The 17123-nt window shown below is 42.3% G+C and overlaps 1 protein-coding gene across 6 annotated transcripts in view; it reads right to left on the reverse strand.

Moving 5' to 3' along the window:
• Window positions 1–17123, reverse strand: part of PDZD2 (PDZ domain containing 2) — a 364850-nt gene that overhangs the window by 263861 nt on the left and 83866 nt on the right. For 5 of the 6 annotated variants that reach the window (XM_027074927.2, XM_053201763.1, XM_053201754.1 and 2 more), the window contains exon 2: window positions 13499–13639. The exons of the other annotated variant lie outside the window; for it this stretch is intronic. The gene's annotated coding sequence lies outside the window, so the exon portion shown is untranslated. The remainder of the gene's footprint in view (window positions 1–13498; window positions 13640–17123) is intronic. 6 annotated transcript variants of the gene reach the window in all.

The raw sequence follows: 17123 nt of genomic DNA on the forward strand, positions 1-17123 counted from the left end.
CCCTCCCAGGCACCTAGAAATAACAACAGAATAATGATGGAAATGATAGAGTAGGAAGGTAGGGGAGTGGGTGGGCACAGACAAAGAGAGGTGGGGGCTGATGATTAGAAGTGCTGGTATGGGGGCTCAGTGCTCGTGGGTTGAAAGAGTCTTGCTAATACGTTTAGAATTAGAGTTGGAGCAAAGCTAATGGCTCAGAGAGGGAGAGAGCTTGTGAAGGAGGAGGAGGAGGAGGAGGAGGAGGAAGGAATGGGGAACACAGTCAAGCAAGACCAGGAACATACTGTAACAAGGGAACACACAGGGCGGGAGAGGTGGGAGGCTATTGGGAAGAGCAGAATTCTTTCTCTGACATTTTATTACTCTACCATTTTTCTTTTAAGGCAGATGCCATATGCTTTCCATACTTCAGGAGGAGATGGGTAGATTCTAAAATGGACACCTTTACCCACCTGGGGTAAGAAGATGGGGGGTATGTTAAGAGAAGAGAGGAAGGGAGTGGGGGAATGGAAAGAGGGAGGGAGGAAGAAAGGAAAGTAGGTGGAAGAAAGAAGGGAAAAGAGGGAAGGAGGGAGAGAGGACGATTTATCCAAGTCACACATTTTGGAAAACTCATAATTAGAGGATTTAAGGTCCCTAAGGTCCCCTCCTACTTCAAGATGACAATTGATCACGGGATTGTATCAGGAGACCATTCCAGGGTCCACGTGTGAGAAAAGTAAATCCTCCACTGCCCATCACCCTGCCATCATGTTCCTCCTCCCCTTTTAGACTTCTCCAGCCCAGGAGCTATGCAAGCACACTGAAGCTAACCCCAATGGCCCCCCTGAAGCGGCACTCCCAGGCCAGAGCCCGGGCCCTCTCCTCCACAGTCAGTTTCCTGGCTCCACACATCTGCTAAGCTCTGGGGCTTCCCTTCACGTAGCACCTCCCTGGGCTGAAAGGGTTGTCTGACTCCAACTCCATCTCTCCTGGGAAGACTTTCAGGTGCTGCTCTTCCTGGGGTGGCTGAGCATGGCTTAAGGCAGGTAGTCTTCCAAGTGCTTTGAACTGTTCATTGAACAAAATTTGTTGAGCTCTTGCTAAGTGTCAGGCTCAGAGAAGGTATAAAATATGAACAAGTTGCAGGTTCTGGTTTGAGATAGTGACAGAAGATCCTGAACTCATCTCTTCCCATGGACGCACCAAATCTATGGCTATATATGGAACAATTTCCTGGCGGGGGGGGAGGGGGACCCTAAAAGCTAGCAGAGTGACAACTCCTTCACATCAGGCAAGTCACAAAAAAACAGGTAGGAAAGGATGAAACATGATCTTGCCGTAAACCCCACCCCCAGTGGGAGTGAACTCAAAAGAGCTGGGGAGGAAAGGGTTTGTGACCCACATTAGTCACCCAAACTTTTAAGACCAGCACCTGAGAGAGAAGCCCACCAAACATCTAGCTTTTAAGTCCAATGGGGCTCATGTTTACAAGACCCATAGGGCTGTGGTGATCTGAGGCATGGCTCCGTACAAGCTAGTGCACAGACTCACCCATCCCAGGGTTCTGTGTAAAAGAAGCCCTTTGAAAAGCTCCTGGACTTTGTGTGAAAGAACTCATTTCATAATTGTAAAGTGTTGGTCTGAGGGGCAGGGAGCTTGCTGGGATCCTCTCTAGGAACAGAGGCTGGTGGACACCATCCTCCACACTCTCCCTGTCTTGCCAAAGCCAGCAGGTGCCATCTTGTCCACACACACCTCTTCCCCACCCTTTTTCCTTTTTCTTCTCTTTTTCTCCTTTTCTTCTTTTCCCTTTTTTTGGCAAGTGCTATCTATGCACTGGTCTTCTGCTGTACTTCAGAGCACCAGTATCTCCCAGAGAGGAGGTTCTACCTATGTCTGATGACCCAAGTTTTACATCTGGGGGTCCAGTTTTTGTGGCTGCCACCCAGGGGCTCCCTGATTGCCTGACTTTTGCAGCCAGAGGGGCTTGTGTTCCTGGGACCCAGGGAACTGACAATTGGTGAGACCACTCTGGGCGGCCAACCACTCCAGAGCACTGCACAGACAGCAGACTGAAATACACTCCCAGCCTTTCTGTGAAAGAGGTCTACTTGCTAGTCCTGGAGTTTTGGTCTTAAGGACAGGCTTCAGGTTTCACACACATTAGAGATGACAGAGGTATTCTCAGGGACTGTCCACCATCTATGTGCTCTCCCTCTGAATCGCTGTAGCTCCCCAGCATTTCACAAAAAACAAAACAAAACACCTGTACACTCACCTAGAGCCACAGTTTTGTGACTGCTGCACAGAGGTACCTTCAGGTCACCTGCTCTGGGACTTACACTTGCAGTCTTATGGGACCATATATATTTGCATTTTTTAAAAGTTATTGTCTGATGGTCTGGCTTCTAATCAGCCTGAATTTAGGTGCTGACTGAAATCCACTTTGGGACACTGACTGGTCTTGGCACAATCTCAAATATTGGGAAGTATGAAAATCAAAATAGGCTACCTGGATGCTCACAAAGGTTTGATAGACAACCAAGAGTTAGGGCAGGGTTGAATAATAAGGTTCATTTCTTACACAAAGCCAACCTTTTAAGACTCAGAGAAGTAGTTGTTTCATCTCATGCATGGAAACCAACACAAAGAGTCAAGCAAAATGAAGAAGAGGAATATGTTACAAATGAAAGAACAAGATAAAACCTCAGAGAAAAAACCTTAATGGGGGGCATTCATTTTTTAATATACCCTCTCTGTAAAGAGAGCTTTCCTACTATTCTTCTTTTCTAATCTTATATTCTAATAAACTTTTGCCTGCTGCTAAAACAAAACAAAACAAAAACCCTTAATGAAACAGAGATAAATAACTTACCTGATAAAGAGTTCAAAATAATGGTCACAAAGGTGTTCACAAACTCAGAAGAATGAATGAATACAGTGAGAACTTCAACAAAGAAAATATTTAAAAATTTGAAAAAGAAGTCATAGAACTGAAGGATACAACAACTAAACTAAAAAATACACTACAGGGGTTTGATAGACTAGATGAAGCAGAGGAAAATATCAGTAAACTTGAAGACAGGGCAGAAGAACTCACACGATCAGAGCAGAAAAAAAAAAAAGGTAATGAAACATGAAGATACCTTAAGGGACTTATTGGACAATATCAAGTGAACTGACATTCACATTATAGAAGTCCCAGAAAATGAAAAGACAGAGAAAGGGGCAGAAAACTTATTTGAAGAAATAATGGCTGAAAACTTCCCTAACCTTGGAAAAAAACAGATAAACAGATCCAGAGAGTTTCAAATAAGATGAACCCAAAGAGACTCAATACACATTATAGTTAAAATGTCAAAAGTTAAAGACAAGGAGAGATTCTTTTTTTTTTAGGTTTGTTATTTATTTTTGAGAGAGAGAAAGCATGAGTCAGGGAGGGACAGAGAGAGGGGGAGAGTGAGAGAATCCCAAACAGGCTCTACGCTGTCAGCACAGAGCCTAATGCAGGGCTCAAATCCACAGACCATGATATCATGACCTGAGCTGAAGTCAGATGCTTAACTGACTGAGCCACCAGGCATCCCAAGACAAGGAGAGATTCTTAAAAGCAGCAAGAGAAAAACAATTTGTTACATATATGCGAACCAGATAAGACAACAGGGTTTTCAGCAGAAACTCTGCAGGCCAGAAGGGAGGGGCATGATATATTCAAAGTGCTGGAATAAAAAAAAAAAAAAATCCAACCAATAATACTCTATCTGACAAAGAGATAGTCTTCCAGACAAACAAAAGCTACAGGAGTTCATCGTCACTAAACCAGCCTTATAAGAAATGCTAAAGGGATTTTTTTTTCCTGATTTATTTTTTAATGTTTATTCACTTACTGAGAGAAAGAGACAGAGTGTGAGCAGGGGAGGGGCAGAGAGAGAGGGAGACACAGAATCTGAAGCAGGCTCCAGGCTCTGAGCTGTCAGCACAGAGCCTGACGCAGGATTCAGACCCATGAATCACGAGATCATGACCTGAGCTAAAGTCGGACCCTTAACCAACTGAGCCACCCATGTGCCCCTAAAGGGATTTCTTTAAGCTGAAAAGAAAAGGTGCCAATTAGTAACAAAAACACATATGAAAGTGTAAATCTCACTGATAAAGGTAAATATATAATAAAGGTAGTGGGTTAATCACTCATAAAGCTGGTATGAAGGTTAAAAGACAAAAGTAGTAAAAATAGCTGTAACTACAATGATTATAAAAATATGAAAAATGTAATATCAAAAACATAAAACATGTGAGGGGGAGAGTAAAGACACAGAGCTTTAGAATGTATTCAAACTTAAGGGGTGCCTGGGTGGCTCAGCTGGTTAAGCATCTGACTCTTGATTTTGGCTAAGGTCATGATCTCATGGTTCATGAGATTAAGATCCACATCAGACTCTGTGCTGACAGCATGAAGCCTGCTTGGGATTCTCTCTCTCTCTCTCTCTCTCTCTCTCTCTCCTTCCCTCCCTCCCTCCCTCTCTGCCTCTCTCTCTCAAAATAAATAAACATTAAAAAAAAAAAAAGAATGTATTCAAACTTAAGTTGCTACCAACTTAAAATAGACTATATGTAAGCTTTATGGTAACCAACAAGCAAAACCCTATAGTAGATAAACAAAAAATAATGAGAAAAGAATCTAAACATATCACTAAGAAAAGTCATCAAACCTCAAAGGAAGAGAGTAAGAAAAGAAGAAACACAGCAGCTACAAAATGGCCAAAAACAATGAACAAAATGGTAATTAGTACATACCTATCAATAACTGCCTTAAATTTAAATGTACTAAATTCTCCAAAAGATACAGACTGTCTGAGTGAATAAAAAAATAAGACCCATGATATGTTGCCTATAGGAAATTTACTTCAGATATAAGGATATATACAGTCTAATAGCAAAGGATGGAAAAAGATATTCCATGCAAATGGAAACCAAAAGAAAGCTGGGGTAACTATATTCATATCAGACAAAATAGACTTTAAAACAACTGAAATAAGAGACAAACAAGGGAATTATATATTGATACAGAGGTCAAACAAGAGATACAACATTAGTAATATTTATGCACACAACATAGAGGCACCTAACTATATAAAGCAAATATTAATAGACCTAATGGGAGAAATAGACAATAATACAATAATAGTAGGGGACTTTAACACCTCATTTACATCAATGGATAAATTATCCAGATAGAAAATCAGTAAGAAAACATCAGTTTTAAATAACACATTATATCAGATGACTTAACAGATATACACATAACATTCCACCAAAAATAACACAAACACATTCTTCTCAAGTGCAAGTGGAACATTCTCCAGTAGAGATAACACATAGGCCAGAAAACAGCCTTAAAAAATTTTAAGACTGAAATCATAGCAAGCATCTTTTCTGACCAAATGGTATGAAACTAGAAATCAATTACAAAAATAAAATTGAAAATTCACTGGAAAATAAGGGGAGACTAAACAACCAATGGGTCACTAAACAACCAATGTCACTAAACAACCAATGGGTCAATAAGAAATCAAAAGCAAAATTTAAAAAAAGAAAAAAACCCTCAAGACTAATGGAAATGGAAATGCAACATACCAAAACTTATGGGATGCAGGTAAAGGACTTTTAAGAGGGAAGTTCATAGCAATAAATGCCTACCTCAAAAAACAAGAAAAATCTCAAATAACCTAACTTTTCACCTCAAGGAACTAGAAATAGAAGAACAAATGAAGCCCAAAGTAGTAGAGGGAAGAAAATAAAACAGATAATGAGCAGAAATTAATGAAATAGAGACTAAACAAACAATACAAAGGATTAAGGAAATCAACAGCTGGTTCTTTGAAAGGATAAGCAAAACAGAAAGGAGGCATTACCACTGATACCAGAGAAATAGATAAGAGATCACTAGGAAAAATGATATGCAACAAATTGGACAACCTAGAAGAAACATAAATTCCTAGAAACATGCAATCTTTTGAGACTGAATCATGATGAAATAGAAAATCTAAACAGACCAATTATTAGTAAGGTGATTGAATCACTAATTTTAAAACTCCCCATAGACGTAAGTCCATGACGAAATAGCTTCACTGGTGAATTCTATCAAACATTCAAAGAAGAATTAATACCAATCCTTCTTGAATTCTTCTAAAAAACAGAAGAGGAGGGAACACTTCCAAACTTATTTTACCAGGCAAGCATTATCCTAATACTAAAACCAGACAGACACTACAAGAGAAGAAAATTATAGGCCAATCCTTGGTGAACATAGATGCAAAAATCCTCACCAAAATATTAGCAGACCAAATTCAACAATACATTAAAAGAATCATCAAGTGGGATTAAGTGGGATTTATTCCAGGAATGCAAGGGTGATTCTACATCCACAAATCAATCAAGGTGATACACTACATTAACAAAATAAAGGGTAAAAATCACATATGATCATCTCAATAGATGCAGAAAAAAACATTTGACAGAATTTAACAACCATTTATGATAAAAACTCTCAACAAAGTGTATATAGAGGGAATGTGCCTCAACATAATAAAAGCCATAAATAGCAAGCCTGCAGCTAACATCAGTGTTTTAATGGTGAAATCTATAAGTGTTTCCTCTTAGATCAGAAACAAGACAAGGATGCTCTCTGATACCACTTTTATTAAACACAGTATTAGAGTCCCTAGCCATAGCAATCAGGCAAGAAAAAGAAATAAAAGGTATCCAAATTGGCTAAATAAAAAAAAAAAAAAAGTAAAACTGTCAACTATTTGCAGATGACAAGATACTATACATAGAAAGCCCTAAATAAAGACTGTCAGAATTAGTAAATGAATTGAGTAAAGCTGCAGGATACAAAATCAATATGCAGAAATCTGTTGTATTTCTATCTACTAGTAACAAACTATCAGAAAAAGAAATTTGAAAAATAATCCCATTTATAATTGCATCAAAAGAATAAAATATCAAGGAATATATTTAATCAAGGAGGTGAAAGACTTGCACACTGAAAAGTATTTGACATTGATGAAATAAACTGAAGAAAACACAAATAAAGGAAAAGCTGTGGGTGCCTGGGTGGCTCAGTCGGTTGAGCATCCGACTCTTGATTTTGGCTCAGGTCATGTTCCCAGGGTCATGGGATCAAGCCCCACGTTGGGCTCTGCACTGAGTGTAGAGTCTGCTTGGGATTCTCTCTCTCTCTCTCTCTCTCTCTCTCTCTCTCTCTCTCTCTCTCCTTCCCTCCCTCCCTCCCTCTGCCCCTCTTTCTGACTTGTGTGCTCTCTCTAAAATAAGAAAAATAAAATACATAAAAAAAAAGAAAAGATGTTCTGTGCTCATGGATTGGAAGAATCAATATTGATAAGATGTCCATACTACCCAAGCAATCTACAAATTCAATAAATCTCTATCAAAATTCCAATGGCAGGGCACCTAAGTGGCTCAGGTGATTAAGCATCTGACTCTTGATTTTGGCTCAGGTCATGATCTCTTGGTAGTGAGACAGAGCCCTGCATCAGTATCCACAATGAGCATGGAGCATGGTTGGGAATCTCTCTCTCTCCCTCTCTCTCTGCTCCTCCCCATTCATGCTTTCTCTCAAAATAAATAAATAAACTTAAAAAAATTCCAATGGTATTTTTCACAGACACAGAACAAACAACTCTAAGTACTAAGTACTCTAAGTACTTTGGCTAGTCTGAGTAGCCAAAGCAATCTTGAGAAAGGAGAACAAAGCTGGAGGAATCACACTCCCTGATTTCAAACTATATTACAAACGTATAACAATCAAAACAGTGTGGTACTGGCATAAGAACAGACAAATAGATCAGTGGAACAGAACAGAGAACCCAGAAATAAACCCACACATATATGGTCAATTAATTCAGGACAAAGGAGCCAAGAATATACAACGGGGAAAAGACAGTCTCTTCAATGAATGCTGTTGAGAAAATGGACAGCAACACTGAAAAGATTGAAACTGGGCTACTATCTCATACCACACACAAAAATTAATTCAAAATAGATTAAAGACCTGAATATAAGACCTGAAACCATCCAAGAAGGAAATATAAGCAGTAAGCAACTTGACCTTGGTATTAGTAATGATTTTTTGGATTTGACACCAAAAGCAAAGACAAACAAGTAGGACTACATCAAGCTAAAAAGATTCTGCACATCGAAGGAAACCAGCAACAAAATGAAAAGACAACTTATTGGATGAGAGAAAATATCTGCAAATCATACATCTGATAAGGAGTTAATATCAAAAATATATAAAGAACTCATAGAACTTAATACTAAAAAAATAAAAATTTTTAAAGCTATTTTTAAAAATCCAATTAAGAAATGGGCAAATCTAAAAAGACATTTTTCCAAAGAAGACACAGATACATTAAAAGATGCTCAACATCACTAGTCACCAGATATATATATATATAGATCTATATCTATATCTATATCTAAGATATATATATATTTTTTAAGGTAGGCTCCATACCCAACGTGGCACTTGAACTCATGACCCTGAGATTAAAGTAGCATGCTCTACTGAGTGAGCCAGCCAGGCACCCCCCTCAGAGACATACAATGCAAAGCCACAATGAGATAACATCTCACACCTGTCAGAATGGCTTTTTCCAAAAAGACAAGAAATAACAAGTATTAGAGAGGGTGTGAAGAAAAGAGAATCCTTGTGCACTGTCGGTAGAAATGTAAGTCGGTGCACCCACTCTAAAAAACAGTATAAAAGTTTCTCAAAAAATTTAAAATAGAAATATCATAAGATCCAACAATTCCAATTCTGGATATTCATCCAAAGAAAATAAAAACAGTAACTGAAAAGATACATAACACCTGCATCTTCACTGCAGCATTATTTACAATAGCCATGATATGGAAACAATCTAAATGTCCATCAGTGGATGAATGGGTAAAGTAAATGTGGTGTGTATATACAACGAAATAGTACTCAGCCCTTTCAGAACCTGAGCCCTGCATTGGGTCCTGCACTGACAGAGCAGAGCCTGCTTAGGATTCTTTCTCTCCTTCTCTCTGCCCCTTCCCTGCTCACGTGCACACACTCTTTCTCAAAATAAATAAACGTGAAAAAAAAAAAAAGGAACGAAATTCTGCCATTTGCAAGAACACAGATGGACCCTGAGGGCATTATGCTAAATGAAATGAAATAAGTCAGACAGAGAAAGAGAAATTCCATATGATCACTCTTATATGTGGAATCTAAGAACAAACAAATGAAAAAAAAATGCATACATACATAGAACAGACTGGTGGTTGCCAGAAGTAGGGGATTTGGGGGTAGGTGAAAGGAGTCAAAAGGTACAAACTTCCAGTTATTAAATAAGTAAGTCATGGGGACATAATGTACAGCACAGTGACTCTAGTTAATAACACTCTATTGCATATTTGAAAGCTAAGAGTAAATCTTAAAAAGTTCTCCAACTCCTGAGGATATAATCAGTCTCTCCTCAAGGTCCTGGGGCAGATCTTCCTGCCCATGGGTCCTGTTTCCACGCTTTAATAAAATCACCTTTTTGAACAACAACAAAAAATCACAAGAAAAAAATTTGTAACTGTATCTGGTGAGGGATGCTAACTAGTCTCATTGTGGTGACCCTTTCACAATATGTTCAAATACTAAATCACTATGCTGTACACCTGAAATTAATATATATATTGTATGTCACTTATACTTCAATAAAAATAAATTTTAAAAAATACAAACAGGTGGGAACACCTGGGTGGCTCAGCTGGTTAAGCAACCGACTTCAGCTCAGGTCGTGATCTCACAGTTTGTGAGTTCAAGCCCCACGTCGGGCTCTGTGCTGACAGCTCAGAGCCTGGAGTCTACTTCAGATTCTGTGTCTCCCTCTCTTTCTGTCCCTCCCCTGCTCATGCTCTGTGTCTCTCTGTCTCTCAATAATAAATAAATGTTAAAGAAAAAAATTTAAAAAAAATACAAACGGGTCAAGGTCTAGGTCCTCAAAAAGTTTAGAATCCAGTGTGGTCAGGAGCAGGAAGAGGCACCTCTTGAAAGGCACCTGAGAACTCAAAGGGCTCCTGGACAGAGCTAACAGCAGAATGACGGACAAGACTCACAAAACTGGGATGCCTGGATGGCTCAGTCTGTTAAGCCACCGACTCCGGCTCAGGTCATGAGGTCATGATCTCGTGGTTCCCAAGTGCAAGCCCTGCGTTGGGCTCTGTGCTGACAGCTCAGAGCCTGGAGCCTGCTTCGGATTCTGTGTCTCCCCCTCTCTCTGCCCCTCCCCTGCTTATGCTCTGTCTCTCTCTGTCTCTCAAAAATAAATAAATGTTAAAAAGAAAAAATGAAGAAAGAAAAAAGACTCACAAAACTGACGAGCCCCTGGTCTGCACAGTAACTGCTGTGGGCAGAAGGGACCAGACACGTGGAATGAGTTAGACGGACAGACAGGAGCTGGAATTAACAGAGTAATAAAAACAAGAGTGAATTCACCTCAGGAGCTGGAGCACTTTATAGGCATGAGGTTGGGCTGACAGGGCCCAGCTGACTCCTTCTGATGTGGGGCCCACAGGACAACAGCCCAGTGCAGCTGGTAGCTGCATGGGAAGGGGAGGAGCCGAGTCAGAGCTGACCTCCTAGGCGGTGAATCACAGCCTACACACACTGGCTCTGATGTTCCAGTTGGATTCAACTGATAGCAAAACCACCTTGACCATTCTCTTCCCCTTTGAGACTTGTCCTCAAGTGTGTGCTGAGTGTCCCATCAGCCAATAAGCTGTTAGCCTCTGGGAACCACCATTAACATATTCTTAATACATTGCAACGTGTTGGCTCTTGATGACGCTGACTTGATATGAAATAAAATTCTAAGATGTACATACTCGGTGGTGCTTTTCCCCCCTTTCTTTATATTTGCTTAACTAACTGGATTACTCATTGAATTGAGGGTCCTTCTAACTCTTGCTCCCGGGGGACGCTGTGTCTTTTCCTCCGCACCCAGCCTGGCGGCCGTGCTCCACTGACTCGGAAGGAGTGACTCCCCCCACGTGGAAAGCAGTGCCCCACCTCCCACCAGCCTATAGTGAGGACAGCCAGGACCAAGGTCACAAGCCAGCAGAGGCATGGGTGTTCTCACCTTGGGCTGTGGATCTTCAGGAAGGATGCACAGATGAGTAGTTTAGCTAGCTCTCAGCAGGTGGGCAGCACTGAGAGGCCAGAAGCAGCAAGAGGACATCCAGGGGTGTGTGGCAGGGCCATGGGTGCTAGGCCAGACTGGTGTCCCCTAGATCATCCCTGTGAAAGACCCTGGCTGTCATCCCACAGTCCACCCAGACTCCTCTTCTCTTGTCTTGATCTCCCATTGACTCCTTGGGGTGCCTGATATACTTAAATTCTTTTATCCAATAAATTATTATTATTGCTTTTAAATTTTTTTATTTTATTATTTTTTTAGTGTAAACTTTATTTGAGAGCAAGAGAGAGGGCACACACAAGCAGGGGAGGGGCAGAGAGAAAATCCCAAGCAGGATGAATCCCGCAACAGGGCTTGAGATCATGACCTGAGCCAAAATCAAGAGTCAAATCTTCAACTGATTGAGCCACCCAGGCACCCTTATTTTATTATTTTTGAGAGAGAGCGAGTGAGCATGAGCGAGAAAGAGGGGCAGAGAGAGAAAGAGAGTGCAAGAGAGAATCCCAATTAGGCTCCACACTCAGTGCAGAGCCCAACGTGGGGCTCAGTTCCATAACCCTGGGATCATGACCTGAGCTGAAATCAAGAGTCAAATGCTCAACCGACTGAGTCACGCAGGTGCCCCTATCCAATAAACTATTTTTATGCTTCACTATTTTTAGGCTTTAAGCATCCAAAGATGTTACTCCACCAAGCACTAGGTGTCCCCACAAGCCATGCAGCAGCCACAGGACCCCGTGTGGGCCCTGAGGGAATGGCTGGTCAGCACCAGTGTGAGGTCTTCCCAGGCTCCCCTCTCTCTCTTCATTTTACTTAATTATCCACCAAATAGTAACAAATAATAAAATTGGTGGGTAGTTGCTGGGGATGTGGTGATGAACGAGCTGGAACAGTCCTTACTCTCAGAGAGCTGACAGCCTTTCTCAGTGTGCACAACCGGTCTTTAGAAAAATTCTGAAATGTTCTCATTCTCAAAGATGTCTTATGTCAATGGTAGAAAGCACGTGACCTCGAGCTCTGCACAGACACATGCAGATGCACACCAGGTCCCGAAAACACCCGGCCGCCTATCCCCAGAGTGCTTGACCTGCACGTATCTCCTTTTATTGCTGGCCTTGTCTTTCCCCATCAGAACTCTTCTCTGTCCCATTCCTATGAGGTCTAAATTATAGTCATTAACACATGAGAGGCCAGAATTTTGATACTCAAGGCTTTATTTATTTATTTTTAATGTTTGTTTATTTTTGAGAGACAGTGCGTGCGGGTGTGCAAGTGGGGGAGGGGCAAAGAGAGAGGGAGACACAGAATCGAAAGCAGGTTCCAGGTTCTGAGTTGTCAGCCAGAGCCTGACGTGGGGCTCGAATCCACCAACCATGAGATCATGACCTGAGCCAAGTTGGATGCTTAACCAACTGAGCCACCCAGGCACCCCTAAAGCCTTTTTAAGTAATCTTTTTAAGAAGCATGGAGACAACAGTCTTCTATAGCTAATACATAGGCCCCCAGATTTTGGCTCTAATTTTCAGAAAAGGAGTCCAAATGGGCAGTTGTATATGGCCACTTCAAATTATTTTTTTTTAAGTTTACTTATTATTTATTTTGAGTGAGAAAGAGAGAGAGAGAGCTGAGGAGGGTCAGTGAGAGAGAGGCAGAGAGAATCCCAAGCAGGCTCCAGGGTGTCAGTGTCGAGGCCTATGCAGGGCTTGAACCCACAAACCATGAAATCATGACCAGAGCCAAAACCAAGAGTCAGACACTGAAGTGACTGAGCCTCCCAAGTGCCCTGCCACTTTGAATTCTTAAGAGCAGTGGGTATTCCCGCCTGTTCTGCCCGTCTTCCCCCTCTTCTCCCTCACTGCACAGACCGCTCAGGCTATCTTATCCACTGCTAATATCTGCCACTCACAAGCTGCTACTTCATTTCACAGAGAGATTGGCAAATTGTTTCTGAAAAGGGGGGGGAGGGGCACAGCTTCCCTTCCCCAAAGAAGCTATCATTCACATTAGGTTCAGTCCTTTTTAAGAAGGTTTACACTGAAGGAATAAAATCTGTTAACTTCCGTTGTCCATTTTCCCCTGCAAAATACACATCGCCTAGAGGTTAACAAGAGAGAGAGAGAGAGAGAGAGATAAACATCTAAAGTCTAGTGATGCATGCACTTGGCGCCTTCGGGAGCCAAGAGTGCTCATAAGAGGAAAGAGGGAAACAGAATGCAGCTGTCTGATCAGCTTCATTGTAGGCGGCATTTGCACAAAACAGGGTATCCTATGTTTGCTACCTTCAAACTCTGCGAGCACCACTTCCTCCAAAATGCTGGTCAAATGGCCATTGTAGACTTCCAGTCCAAAGAAACTTCTTCAGGCTTAATATTTCTGTTTCTACCCCAACTCATTCTTCTCATGTCATAATTTGCTCCCATCTACAATGAAAACAAAAACAAAAACATCCAGAAACGGTAGTCGAAACGAGGCAGTTCATAACCCAACACAAATAAGGAGTTGTTGCTTGTCATGGATGATGAACTAGACCACAGGTTCTGAACGTCTGTGGTTTGTCCAGAGGGTGGAGCCTGGGAAACCTCCAAAGGGCGGCTGTGGATGCCACTACCCTGTCATTGACTGCACTGCCTGTAATTTTCAAGCAGGATGCCCCACATCACACAACACCAACATCCTTCTCTGAGCTTTTTATAACATAATGCTGAGTTTTTGCTGAACAAGCCCTCACTTGTCCAAGCCTCAGTTAGTCTGTTGTATAACATATGTAGATTGGTATTTTTATTGACTTTTGAAACACTCCAAATGTTGTTCAAGGAGGAGTTTGGTGTCATTTCACAGAAACACTTAAGTCATCCACTGCAAACACTGGAAGGGACTAGCGATTTTGTAATTTAACCTACTCATCTATCCAATGAGGAAATGAGGCCAGGAGAGGTAAGTATCCCGTTTAAGTCTCTTCAGATCATTCCAGAAAGAGTCATAATCAGAATCCAGGCTCTCTGACTGCTGAACCAGAGCTCTTTTCACTTGGAGAGACCAAAGTACAAGATTTAATTTTTTAAAGGCACGCGCTATTGGCCATGGTAAGAGAAAATGAGAATGAGTTACTTAAAATACAGAAAGAAGGCAGAAGCCTGATGATAACCAATTAAGTTAACACAGCCTCCCAATTAAACCATCCATACAGAAGCCGAATTGTGGAATTTGAGTTCCTCTGCTCTTCTTCCAATAGAATTACTAATAACCTTCTGGGCAACCCAAAGGTGAAGAAAAAGCAAAAAAAAAAAAAAAAAAAGACATCCTGGAGCCTTGAAAGTCCAGCCTCGGAGCCCCCAGGCTTGGCACAAAGGGATGTCCCTAGGCCCCCTTTTCCTCCAGTGGCCCATGGCTTCAGGGGACATTGGAGCACCTCATCCCTGTGGTCCATATCAGGATGGGGCAGAGCGGGGTGGGGGTGGGGGGCTCAAGTCCCTAACAGCTGTCCCCTCCTGAGGACAGCATGCAGGTCGATGAGTGACTGGTTGCCAAGGGCAGCCAGCACAGGCTGAAAGGTACTGCATTAAGCCCAGCATCATTATTATTAAACCTACAATTTAAAACCAATTATGCTTTGCAGAAGACTGCAGCCTCCATTTAAACCACTCCTGGAGGAAAATAAAAAGCCCGTTACACAGAGTTCAAGGCAAGCTACAGAAGCGCTTATGCCACATGAAGCTGGGATTCAAGCACAAATTAATAATCATAACCCTGGGGTTCCCACTCAGAGAGAAGCAGAACAATGGAAAGCAAATGCTAGAGAATAAAAACAAAATGCAAACATCCTCCTTTTACCAAACAGCAGCTAGATTTCCTGGAGATTTCAAAATAAATTTACTTACTTCACTCAGAGGGGGAAAGCCTGACATGTAAATCAGAGGTCCTGAGCTAGCAGCCAGGCTCTCCCTACAGTGCTGGCTGGAGGGGGGGGCGGGTGGTGGTGGCAGGAATCACTGGCTAACATCTAGAAATTAGGATTCTCCATGTAAAAAGCCTGGACTTGCAGCTTCTCTTGACAAATCAGACTATCCAGGAACGCTGTGGCAATGACTATCTAGAACCATCCACTGCCTTCTGACACAGAACCTGTGCATCCTATCATCTCATAAAGGGTTACAAAAGAGTGGAATCATCCTCACAATGGCATCTCTATCAAAAATTTTCTTCCACTTGTCCCACTTCATTTATTTGTGTTCTCCATCTGACATATCTTAGATATTTGATTGATTCCTATCCCAAATCTCCTTCAGGAGACAAGTATTCTGCAGCTGCTGAAACTATCGGTCATAAAGAAAGTCAGTTTCAATTTGAATGATATTTATCAAGTGTCTACTGGGTTCAAGAGACCGCACTGGGCCTTGGGGGAGGGACTCAAAGATAATTAAGGCCCATCACTTCACTGTGGGCATTCCAGCTCAAAAGACTGGGCAAAACCCTGGAGAATATGATGTCATGAGAAAGGCATAAACCACTATGGGGTTCAGAAGAGGCAGAAACCACATTTGGCTGGGACTTCAGGAAGAGCTACATGGAAGAAACAGCATTTGGAATGGGCTTCCAGGAAGGGTGGTATTTTGAAAAGTGAAGAAGGAAAGCAAGAGAGATCAGCAAGCACAAGGTGAGCATTTGCAAAGGCTCCAGGCACCAGGAGTGTGTAGGGAACAAGGAGTAACCCTCCCCCAAATGTGTATAAACTTGGAAAGAGAGGAGTTGGGTTGTTCAACTTCTGGGTTCTGTTCCCACCTCCTCCCTTAGCCCAACTTCTGCAGAGACAGAGGTGGGATCTTAACTCCCCGATGACAAATGAATGATGCAGAGGGGCCACCCTCACAGTCTTTTGCAACAGGAACACCCAAACCACCCCCACAGATGCTGATGCCACAGAATGGGGTTCAGGCTCTATATTACCAATTGGCAGTCCTAGCTGCTGGTGGAGGCTGTTATTTAGCACAGCACCAACTGGGACCCAGGCCCCTGCTCGGGGATGCCCCTGTATGTGGCAGGGTCCCTGCCTTCATCAAAAGGAAACTGACAAGCAGAAAATTAGTAGCCATGTGGGTTTAGCATCATCTGTCTAGCCAGTTGCTTAAGTAAAAAGCCTTGGAATTCAGATTTGATTTCCCATCGCATCCATCCTCAAAACCCACAGTCTCTGCCCTCAGAATGCATCCTGAGTCTAAACTCTTCTCATTCTCAGCACCAATGTCATCATCTCAGCCCAAGTACCCGAGGTCTGGACTGCTGTGAGAGCCTCCCCACTGGTCTCCTTGCTTCTGCCCTAATCCCCTAGAGTTGATTCCCCACACGGGAGGGAAGGTCAGGTTTATCATTCCACTCTTCTACTCAGAGCACCAAATAGCATCCCATTATACTTGGAATAGAATCTGAAGTCATCACAGAGCTTTCCAAGGGCTGCATAACCTTACCCCTGACCACCTCTTCCCCTCATCTGCCACCCTACTCTCTCTCTTCACTCCAGCCATGGTCATTCAGATATTTATCAAGTGCCTCCCAAGTGCCCAGCAACCACTAGGGCTAGCAACACACCAGGACCAGTGACCATGGGGATAGGGTCTTTGTCTACTTTGTCCACTGTAGTGTCCCCTGCATCTGGACAAGTGTTTGGCACATCACAACTGCTCACTATTTGCTGAATGACAGAATTAGGGGCGAATCTGTTGGGCCCTGCCCACATGAGCCAGCAGAGTTCAGAAAAGGAGGAAATGGTTGAACCGAGGGAGGCAAAGCGAGTTTGAGCTGGGCTCCAAGAGCCACCTGCCCACCTGCAATAGAGATAAAGGCAGACAGGAGCAAAGGCTTTTTCAGGTGGGAGAAAAGCCATGACCCAAAGTATAGAGGTGGGATCTA

Source organism: Acinonyx jubatus, chromosome A1, assembly GCF_027475565.1.
Source record: "Acinonyx jubatus isolate Ajub_Pintada_27869175 chromosome A1, VMU_Ajub_asm_v1.0, whole genome shotgun sequence".
Taxonomy (NCBI): Eukaryota; Metazoa; Chordata; class Mammalia; order Carnivora; family Felidae; genus Acinonyx; species Acinonyx jubatus.